Genomic DNA, 11,260 nt, shown 5'->3' on the forward strand with positions numbered 1-11,260 from the left:
AACTTAGAACTCAAAACTGAAGGAGAAATAGCCATTATTTGACAGAAGTAAGTTGAGTGAATTTGTTCATCAGAAGGTTGGCACCACAAGAAATGTTTTACAAATTTTTCCATGGAGAGGTAAATGATATCAGAAAGGAGCACAAAGTTGCAGACTGTATTAAAAATCATGCAAAAGGTTTAACATGCAAAGAAATATAAATATTGACCTAGTAAACCAATAATAATGTTTTGTGCTTTTATCATTTATGAACAAACAAAATATAACAATAGTAAAAGACTGAGATGGATGTTAAATAAAGTTAAATTTTTGTTAGATTGACTTGTAAGATTCTTGCATTTTTCTTGAGAAGTCCTAAAAAGTACTATTTTATAATAGACTATAAGAATTTAAGTGTAATCTCTAGCTTAATCCCTTAAAGAATATTTGAGAACCCATAACTAAGGCTAATGTAGAAGGCAAAATGGAATACTAAAAAATAATACAAAGACTTTAGAAAAGGAAGACTAAAGGACCAAACAGTAGATGGGAAAAATTAAAAACTGAATATCAAAATGGCACATTTAAACTAAATTATATTGGTAAATAAATTTAAATAGCTACAAATTAAATAGATTAGTTGTCTCCTTTCTTGGCATACATCCCTAAAACCTTTAGAACAATCCACACCCCATGGGAAGCATGTGACCCAGGTCTGCTATCAATGCAGCCCAACACAAATTCTAAACAATTATGAGATATTTTTGTGATTTTTTTTTTTTTTTTTTAGCTAATCAGCTATTGTTAGTATTAGTGTATTTTATGCATGGCCCAAAACAATTATTTCAGTGTGGCCCAGGGAAGCCAAAAGATTGGACACACCTGCTTTAGAATCTCCAAAGTAATGTCTTTTTGTATACTAATGAGCTGACTGATGGCAGGCAACTCCTAGGTAGCTTCAGGATGGGGGCTGGTCACCAGAAAGACCAAGACATGATTAGAGAGTAGGAACTTTCAGTCCCATTCCCCAACCTCTGGGGAGGGAAAAAAGGCTGACATTTAAGTTAATGGTTTAATCAATTGTGCCTCCATAATGAAGTTTCCATAAAATCCAAAAGGATTGCATTCAGAGAGCTTTTGGGTAGTTGAGCACATGGAGGCTCCCAGAAGGTGATACACCCAGAGAGGGCATAGAAACTTCACACCCCTTCCCTCACACTTCTCCCTATACACCTCTTCATTTGTATCTTTTGGAGTATCCTTTATAATAAACCAGTGAACATGTTTCCCTGAGTTCCTTAAGCTGTTCTAGCAAATTAGTCAAACTCAGAGAGGGGATCATGGAAGACTCACCTTGAAACCAGTCACTCAGACGTTCTGGAGGCTGGACTTGCAACTGATAACTCAATGATGGGGACGGGAGGTGGGGAGTAGGGGCAGTCTTGTGGGACTGAGACCTCAACCTGTGAGATCTGATGCAGTTTCCAGGTAGAGTGTTGAAATTGAATTGGAGGACACCCAGCTGCTGTCTGCTGCAGAACTGATTGCTTGGTTGGTGTGTAGGGAGCAACTATTACACATTTGGCCACAGAGGTCTTCTGTGTTGACTGTTGCTAAGTGAGAAAATAGAAAACAAAACAAAACAAAACACTTCGAGTGTGTTATGAAAGTAAACAGTTAGAAAAATATATACAATGCAAATACTAAACAAAAGAAGATGCTATGGCTATGTTAACATTGTACAAAATGGTCTTTAAGGCAAAAATTTTGGAAAAGATGAGTCATTGAAATGATAAATGGATCAATTCAACAAATGTAACAATGTTAAATCTGTATGCTCCTAATAGCATAATTTCAAAATATATGGAGCAAAAATTGAGGCAATAAGAAGAAAAAATAGGCCCACTGAGTTGAAGATTTTAACAGACTTCTCTAAGTAACTAATAGAAAAGCAAAAAGTGACCACGTAATAATAGAAAAGATTTAAAGAACATTATCTAACAACATGATTTCATTGTTAATTATACAGCACCACATACAATTTCAAGTTCATGTGGAATATTTAGCAAAATAGATTATATGCTGAGCTACAAAGTTTTCTGAGAAATCTAAGTAGACTTTTTGATTTTGTTTTTACTCATTGGTACAGTGGAGTGGTGATTTTGAAGCTCCTTACACGCTTTACAGGAAAAGAGAGGACCTGGGCTATCAATTTAAACATAATAGGTTGCTCTTCATTTGTAAAATGTCCATAGTAATACTCAATCTCAAGTGAGAGTCTCAAATTTTTATAAAATAGCTTTGAAGAGAATCAAACACTATAAAAACACAAAGCAATTATTGTTCAAATTAATGGCAGACTGTGGTATCATAGTTTCAATACATTGCATATATGAGAAACTTGGGCAATATTATTTCGTTAAAATATTAGGTCATGCCTAATTTTTCAGATTGCCCTTCATTTTGCAAACCAAATTAACTTCATCCAGTTTAATCGATCAGTAAAATGTTACCTGAATATTTCAGTATACTAGGTACTTACAGATCAGCAAATCATTCATTTTCCTGAAAATGAATTCACCCTTCCTCAAATTTAGAATTGTTACCTTCTACTGCAAGTAAAAATGAATACCCAAAATCAAAGAATATAAATCCACAAAAAAGAACTTAAATTTGCTGTTATAAACCTGAACTTAATAGCCCAACGATAGGTCATCTAAGCATAGTACCAATGAATTGTTAGCTGAATTTTGATATTAAAGTCTCAATGTAAAGATTTTGTTTGAGAGAAAAACAATTGATGTTAAAAATACAATAAGTGAAATAGAAAGAAAATCTCATAACAAATGTTTTGTGAGATTTGTGAACTAGAACAGATGTTTTCCTCAAATTATTACAATTTTCCTGATTTCCTACAAGCTATTTTCTTAACTGCTTTTGTGAATGTTAGCAACTTTAAACTTGTATTCACCATTTAAGAAGCAACAAAAAGGGAGGAAGATTTAATTTGTTTTCTGTCTGCCTTATCTAAAACATTGAATTTTCAGTTCCCCGATTCTGAATCTTTGCTTTTTAAGATAGGGATGATAATACTTAACGTTTCTTGCTTTCAAAATGAGTTCCTTAACAAAACCGAGAAGACTCAACCTTCCGAGTGCTTGCTGGGTACCACAGGGGACATGCTATCTACCACAGTTCACAGGGTACAAGGATTTGACCTTCTTATCAGTACTTGCTGAGTACTATAGGGAACATGCTGTTTGCTAAGGTTTATGGGATATAGGGATGGTTTCTACTTCCAGCGTGTTTTTTATGTGCTATGCTTAGGTGGTCCATCTTAGCAGCTATATTTACAGTGCCAGAAGACTTTGAAGGTATGGCAAAGAGTTTCAGTGTGGACTAAAGATATCTAAAAATATAAAAACTAAACGTAATAGCCTTCAAAGTAGAATTTCACTTGGCAAAATTCCTGGTAACTTTACTATCTGGCTACTAGACCTCAAAAAGATTCCTAACCTAATGATAAGTTTCTAAACCTAGGAATTGAGTTATAGTTAATGTCCAATGGCAAATGCCCTCAAAATAGTGACATTCTGGGGGCACTTTCTGTTTATTAGCCATAATTACCATCTTTTAAATCCCATTTTTCAGGACTAGAGATAAAAATAGGGAAGATAAAGTACACTAGACTTGAATAAAATTCTGGAAATCATCAACAACATCATTTTGTAGGACAGCAGCCCTTATTAGTGACTTGATGAACAAAATTCACCCTAAGAGTAAATGAAAAGGTGACGGGTCTCTTGGTTCCTGGTCTACACTTGCTGTCTTTAAAGCAGAACAAATTTGAACATAAATTTATGGAAGGAAATGGTAAGTCACATGAGAATCTAAAACAGTACTGTCACCCTAGAGTGAAGCTGATGATAGTGGTAAGTGAAAATAGCTGAGAGAATGCAAATAGGAGCAAGCAATGAGTGTGCAATTCAGGGCAAAAGGTATGTCTCCTCCAAATCAAGGAAAGTGAACTCTCAAAGATTATCATCTCAATAATGTCATTATATTTAGTAATATTATTTCTCACTAAACAAAAATACTGAGAGTTATTGGAAAAGGCTAACACTAATGCATGGACTACCTGGGCTTTTTTTTGTTCACTTAGACATGACGTGATGTTGTAATAGCTCATCTTTAATAAAACAAAATAATTCAACTTCAACAGAAGTTAGCATACTGTCAACTTTTATCACACAGTCAGAGAAGCAGTACTGATTTCAGAATTTGCCTCTACGACCGTCTTCATCAGAATGATGATGTTGATTAAAACTGTAGAATCCTGAAACCCATCCTAGGCCTCCTGAGCCAGGATCTTCGGACAAGTGATTCTCTGCAGCACCATAAAGTCTGTGAACTCCTGAAAAGACACTCTGACCTCCTGCTTACATTTAAGTTCCGTCTTAAACTTTTTAATTTTCTTCTAAAGTGTCACCTAATGAAAGTTTGAAGTGCTGTAAGAATTACTTGAAACCTCCTACATTTTATCCTGAATACTTTTTAAAACCTACTTTCTAGTTACAGAGCTTAGCATAATATCCTTTTAAGTGCTTTAAATTTCTGCTTGAATCAGGATGACAATGATGGAAAATAAATGCCTTCAGGAGAGATCTAGAATGAGGGGAATAATGGCTAAAGCTTACAATGTGCCAGACATTGTTCTAACTGCTTTATATGCATTAATTCAATCCCCTAAACAAGCTCCATAAGATTTATTATCACTGATAGCACTATTTCCATTTTGTACTAGTAGAAACTGAGGTGCAGAAAAGGCTACATTCTCAGCATAAAAAACTAGTCAGTGAAAGAACCAGGATTCAAACCAAGGCAGTTGGGCATGATAGCTACTATTCTAAACACCACCCTACTGTCAGTCTGCAGAAGTCAGTGGGATTTACTCATTGGTTGTGTATGAATTGCAGTTTCAAGAGGTTTCTAACTTAAGACATGTTTACTAACTTAGTTCATGTTTATTGAAATGGGAATAAGTACTAGCAAATGCAATAGCACATATATAATGGCTTTATTATACAGAATGAAAAAGAAATTGCTGATTTCTCAAACAAACCAAGGTGGAATAAGCCCAGTGTATCCTTTCTCTCCACTGATTACAAGCATAAATCCTGGAGAAAATAAAGAAAAGCAACTACCTGAGAACTCTGAAAGAAAAATAATAAAAGGAGAGTAGGAAGGAAGGTCACAACGTGAAGAATGGCCAGTATAGCAGTGAGTTTACTAGGTTTTTTCTCTCTCATTTATCCATAGGCTTTGACCCAAGGGTGGGCCAAGTCCCAGAACTGTGCAGCCAGCACAAACAGTGAAACTCCAAAAGAAGCTCCCTATCTCCAGCCAGACAACCAGAAAAGAGGACCACTACATGCTAGCAAGGAAGGATACAGGGACTCCTCTCTCTCTCTCTCTCTCTCTCTCTCTCTCTCTCTCTCATTTTTTTCTATCTGGCCTTCCTGGAGACCAGCTCCAGTCTAAAAATGGCAATGCTGTCACAGCAAAAGGACTAGCAGTGGTATAATGAGCATCTGAAATCTTAAGGAAAACTCCTTCCCTCTGGCTAGAAGAATGTGGGAAAGGCGGTATTACAATTCCAGAGGGGCAGCAGCAGGTGGGGAGAATATTCCTCTTTTTCGCTTTTTGTGTGATGGTTAATTTCATGTGTCAACATGACTGGGCCACAGGATGCCCAAATATCTGAGTAATCATTATTTCTGGGTGTGTCTATGAGGGTGTTTCTAGAAGAAACGAGCATTTGAATTGGCAGATTGAGTAAGGCAGATGGCCCTCCCCAATGTGGGTGGGCATCATTTAATCCATTGAGGGCCTGAATACAACAAAAAGACAGAGGAAAGTAGGATTTGCTCTCCCTCTGCCTGACTGATTGAAATGGACATCTGTCTTCTCCTGCTTATGGCACACCTGCTTCTCAGGCCTTCAGACTCAGGCTGCAATCTACCCTATTGGCCCTCCAACTCTCAGGCTTTCAAACTGAACTATTATATATGACTCAGTCCTATTGTCATTTCTCCCCAAAATGATCTATAAATTCAACATAATTGTAATTAAAATCCAGCAATATTATATATATATACACACACATATTTACAATACATATGCATATATGTATTGATATATGTAACGTATATATTTATATATACACACAGATATATAATATATATACCATAAAAACTCCTTTGTTTCTGTTTCTCTACAGAATCATGGCTAACACACACTTCTTCTCTCTTTGTTTCATCCTGAGGGCAGACAAACTGTGCAACTGCATGGGGTAGAGGAGACAACACTCATATTATGAGGCCATCGTTACCCAAATAACCAAAGCAAGTCAAAGATATAAGAGACTGCAGACCGATGTCAATTATGAATATAGATACAAAATACTCAACAAAATATTGGCAAATCAAATCTAGAAATATAAAAAACAATAATACCCCTCAACCAAATGGGGCTGATGTCAGAAATGCAAGGCTGATTTGACATTTGAAAGTCAATATAATTCACTGTATTCACAGACTGAAGAAGAAATAATATATGATTATATCAATAGATGCAGAAAAAATGACAAAATACTAATGTTCATTTATTATTTGAAAGAAACATCTCTCAGTAAACTAGAAAAAGAAAGAAGCATCAGGTTAAGACCTATTAAAGAGTATTTATTTTTTTAAAAAAAATCTACAGCTAACATCACAATGAGCAGTTAAAGATTAAATGCCTTCCTCCTAAGATTAAGAACAAGTTAAGGATGCCTGCTTTCACCCTTCCTTTCAGCCTTATTTTGGAAATCATGCCCAGTTCAATAAGGTAAGAGGAAGAAGTAAAGAATATTCAGATTAGAAAAGAAAAAATAAAACAATATTTGCAGATTACATTATTGTTAACATAGTAAATCCCATGATATATTTACAAAAATTTTCTAAAACTAATCATGAGTTTTCAAATTCACTGTATAAGGATCAATATAGAAAAATCAATTGTATTATTTATATACAGCAATAAAAAATTGAAATTGGAAATTAAAAGAAAACAGTACCATTTACAATAGCAACAAAAAAATTGAAATTAAATACATAAGTATAAGACTATAAAACAATGAGAGATGTTAAAAAAGATATAAATCCTTGAGGATACATGCATGCTCTTGAATTGAAAGACTCAGTATTATTGTCAATTCTCCACAAAATGATCTATAAAGGCAACACAATTGCAGTCAAAATTCCAGCAAAATTTCTTGTAGATATCAAAGGAACTGGAAAAGCCAAAACAATTTTGATGAAGGAAAAATGTTGGGCTGGATTTCAAGAATTATTATAAAGCTACAATAGTTAACATAGCGGAGTATTGGTGAAAGAGTAAATGCACAGATTAATGGAACAGGACAGACAGTCCAGAAATAGACGTACAATTGATTTTTAACAAAAGGGCAGAGATAACTCAATGAAGAAAAGATTCATATGTAAAAAAAAGATCTTTAGCTTATTTTACTCATACAAAACTACACTCATAGATCTGAAAATTAACATTAACTCAAAATCAATCATAGAAATAAGTATAAAATATAAATCTATAAATTTCATAGAAGAAAATACCAGAGACAATTGTTTTGATCTTGGGATAGGCAAAGAGTTCGCAGCTACCACAGGTGAGGAATGATCCATATAATAAAAAATTACTAAGTTGGATTTATTTTAAAACATTTGATCTGTGGGCAAAAAAACTGCTAATAGAATAAAACAATAAGCCACAGCCTGGTAGAAAATATTTGCAATTCACATATGTGATGAAAATTTGTATGGAAGATATATTTTAAAATCTCAAAACTCAATGATATGAATGAAAACAAAAATCCCAATTAAAAAATGGGCAAAATGTTTCAGTAGACATTTCACAAAAGAAGGTAAATGAACAGCAAATAAGTATATGAAAAAGTGCTCACTATCATCAGGGAAATGCAAATTAAAGCCACAATGAGATACCACTATACATCTACTAGGGAGTACCTTAATAATACCAATATCAAATCCTGGAAAGTATGTAATATAACTAGAACCCTCATATACTGTGAGTACATGAGGGCACAGCTCATATACTCATATACAATATGGCATAGCTGCTTGAGAAAAGAGTTTGGCATTTCCTATAAATTAAAGCATACACTTACCATATGACCCAGCGATTCTGCTCCTCAGGATTTACCCAAGGGAATTAAAAATTTATGTTCACACAAAATCCTGTACGTGAATATTTATATTATCACTATGTATAATTGCCAAAAACTGGAAACAACCCACAAATCCTTCAATTGGCAAATGGGTAAAAAATCACTGTGGTACATCCATACAATGGAATACTACTCAGCCACAAAAAGGGATGTGTACCGATTCATGCATTAACATATTTGAATCTTAAATGCATGATTATGTAAGCCAAATAATCCAGACCCAAAAATCTCCACCCAATATGGTTCTATTTGTATTATAGTCTGGAAAAAAAAACAATAAGGATGAAGAACAGATCCATGTTTTCCAAAAGCTAGGGAGAGAGAGAGGGTTTGACTACAAAGGACAAGGAGAAAATTTTTTGTGGAATGAAACTGTTATTATCTAGGTGATGGTAAGATGGCTTTCTGAATTTGTCAAAACTCACAGAACTGTATACCAAAAGATGACATTTACTGTGTGCTAATTTTTTAATAAATTAAAAAATAAAATTTAAATGCTAAGGTGTATATGGCTAATAAAAAACAGAGAGAGAAAAATACCCAATGGAAAAGCAACATTTCTCCACATCAGTGTTCATTGTTTACCATGTGGCTATAATTCTTACCATGATACATACAAAGGACAATATGAAGACGCAGCTTATACATCTAGAACACACACAAAGTCTTATATTGATCTGTACTTATTTACAATACTGTCTTGGTAATGTCTTACCTTTATGTGTTCATTATACATAAAGTTTAGCAAAAGAATAATCATAGAATATGTTTTCCAAAAATGGTGGTGTATGGAGTGAATAGGAAGTATTAACATCTTGCAATTACTTGAGAAATAACATTGGATGTTGATTTTCTTCCTTGCCAAAAATCACAATTTTTCTTAGAGATGCTGAATTACAGTTGCTATGGGAAGGCATGGCTGGAAATATCAGACAAAATACCAATTGCTTTACAATGTAAGTTCCACTCTCCCTGTGGGACTCAAGTTTCCTCTGTGATTTGCAAAATGATGACATCCCAGCAAAAGCAACACTTTACATTCGTACACTCCACAACATCTATAGCAAAAGAGTTACATGGAGGAAGACAATGGAGTCTTTTTCTGGGTGAGCAAAGAGTCTGTGTAGTTAAAAAACTGGAGTTGATTCCTCTTCTACTGTTGGAGAAAAAGAGAAGGGGGCCCTTTCAACTACTCATCTTCAGACAGTAGTCACAAAAAGAACTATTTGTAATGTTTGCAGTTGATTACATTGTAATGGACCTTAAACTCCTTCCACACAGACTGTGTGATAATATGTAGCCATCAGTCAAAGCTTAAACTTTAAGCTCCAGGGGCAGTTTTCCTAATCAACAGTGCACAGTCCAGGGTGGCCAACTCCCATTACGTCAAAAAGGTCCATACTGTAGAGGTTGCTACCATAGGTATGTCTTTTTTCCTATGTTGATTAACTGCTGATATTTTGGTAATTATCACACTGATGTCAGACATAATTTTATAACTGAAAATGATGGCTTATTGACTAGTATTTCAGAAATTGGCTACCATTGATAAAATAATCAAACATATTGATGACATGTGCATTAGCTAAAATATTTGAGATATGCTTCCTATCTTTGTATTAAAGCAGTACAAGAATCATCCAGCAACACCTTCATCTTTCACCTTTAGAGATGAAACCTGAGCTTGATTCCCTAATCTGTCCTTTGCCTAGTCATTGATACAAAAGAATTTCTGATTGTCTGTTGCTAACTATTAGAATTATATGCTACCTCTGGAATGCTGGTGTTTGTTTTCAATGTGCCTTTCATTCAAGGTACGGTCAGAGCACCCAAGCCAACAGATGCAGGACTTCATTGAGCCTATAGAAAAAGTTGTATAAAATATTGAAGACATTGTATGCTAGTAAACATCATACATTGTTCAAGAAATTATTACATTTTATTGTATTTAAGGGTAAAAAAACAAAAAAGGGATTCAATTATTATTTATCATTATTTTTTGCTGTTGTTATTGATGGGTGGTTGTTTTTGCATTGCAATTGTAGAGAAAAACAAAAATAAACTCTTCAGCCAGCTGAAAAAATTTACCTAGGCTTTTGAAAAAATTTAGTCTCTTCCCAATTAAATCCTTCTCTCCCTGTGTCTAAGAAATTGATATTCCCATTTTAATGCTACTGCGCTGTCACCCCAGGCACAGCTTCCCCAAGTAAATTTTCCAGCACCACTGAAACTAATTTCTCCTGGTCCTTGGGTCCTGCTTACATCTGGGTATCTCCAGGAAATCATCAGCAGCTTCCATTCAACTACTTTCTTTCATAATCTTCCAACCCACCTTTGATTTTTGGCTCAAAGCCTATTGACCTACCTTTGATTTAAATTTTCAGCAAAAATCTTATTCCAAAGATCTAGAGTTCTCTCTTTCATCCAGAAACAATTTACTCCTAATAGGTGCGTAACAGCAGCAGGAGGCATGCAAATGCTTAGACTGAAAGAACACATTCCTCCATATATCACAGCCTTGAGCCCGACACATCACATCCCCCCATACGCCTCCACTTCCAGGGCCCAGTGTAAACATTCCAAACTTCCAGGGCCCAGTACAAACACCACCCGGAGAGTCCCCCGATAAGGTTACAACTGTTTGTACTAAGAGCACAGAAACCAATGGGAAATGGCTAAATGTATAATTCAAAATGTTAACCAATTGTAATGCTGTAACCTAAAGAATTCCCTTGTTCCTCTGTAACCTTACAAGTCCTGTTTACATCGGGCTATAAAAAGCGAGCGCACGCATTGTTCGGGGCCCTCTTGTATGTTGTGGAATGGAGGGACCAAGTTCGAACTTGCAGTAAAGATCCTTGCCGCTTGGCTTTGACTCTGGACTCTGGTGGTCTTCTTCAGGGAATAAACGATCTGGGCATAACAAGACAGATAGGGGCAGGTCCCCAGCGAAACCCCATCCTCTTCCAGTCTTTA

Source organism: Colobus angolensis, unplaced genomic scaffold (assembly GCF_000951035.1).
Source record: "Colobus angolensis palliatus isolate OR3802 unplaced genomic scaffold, Cang.pa_1.0 Scaffold5, whole genome shotgun sequence".
Taxonomy (NCBI): Eukaryota; Metazoa; Chordata; class Mammalia; order Primates; family Cercopithecidae; genus Colobus; species Colobus angolensis.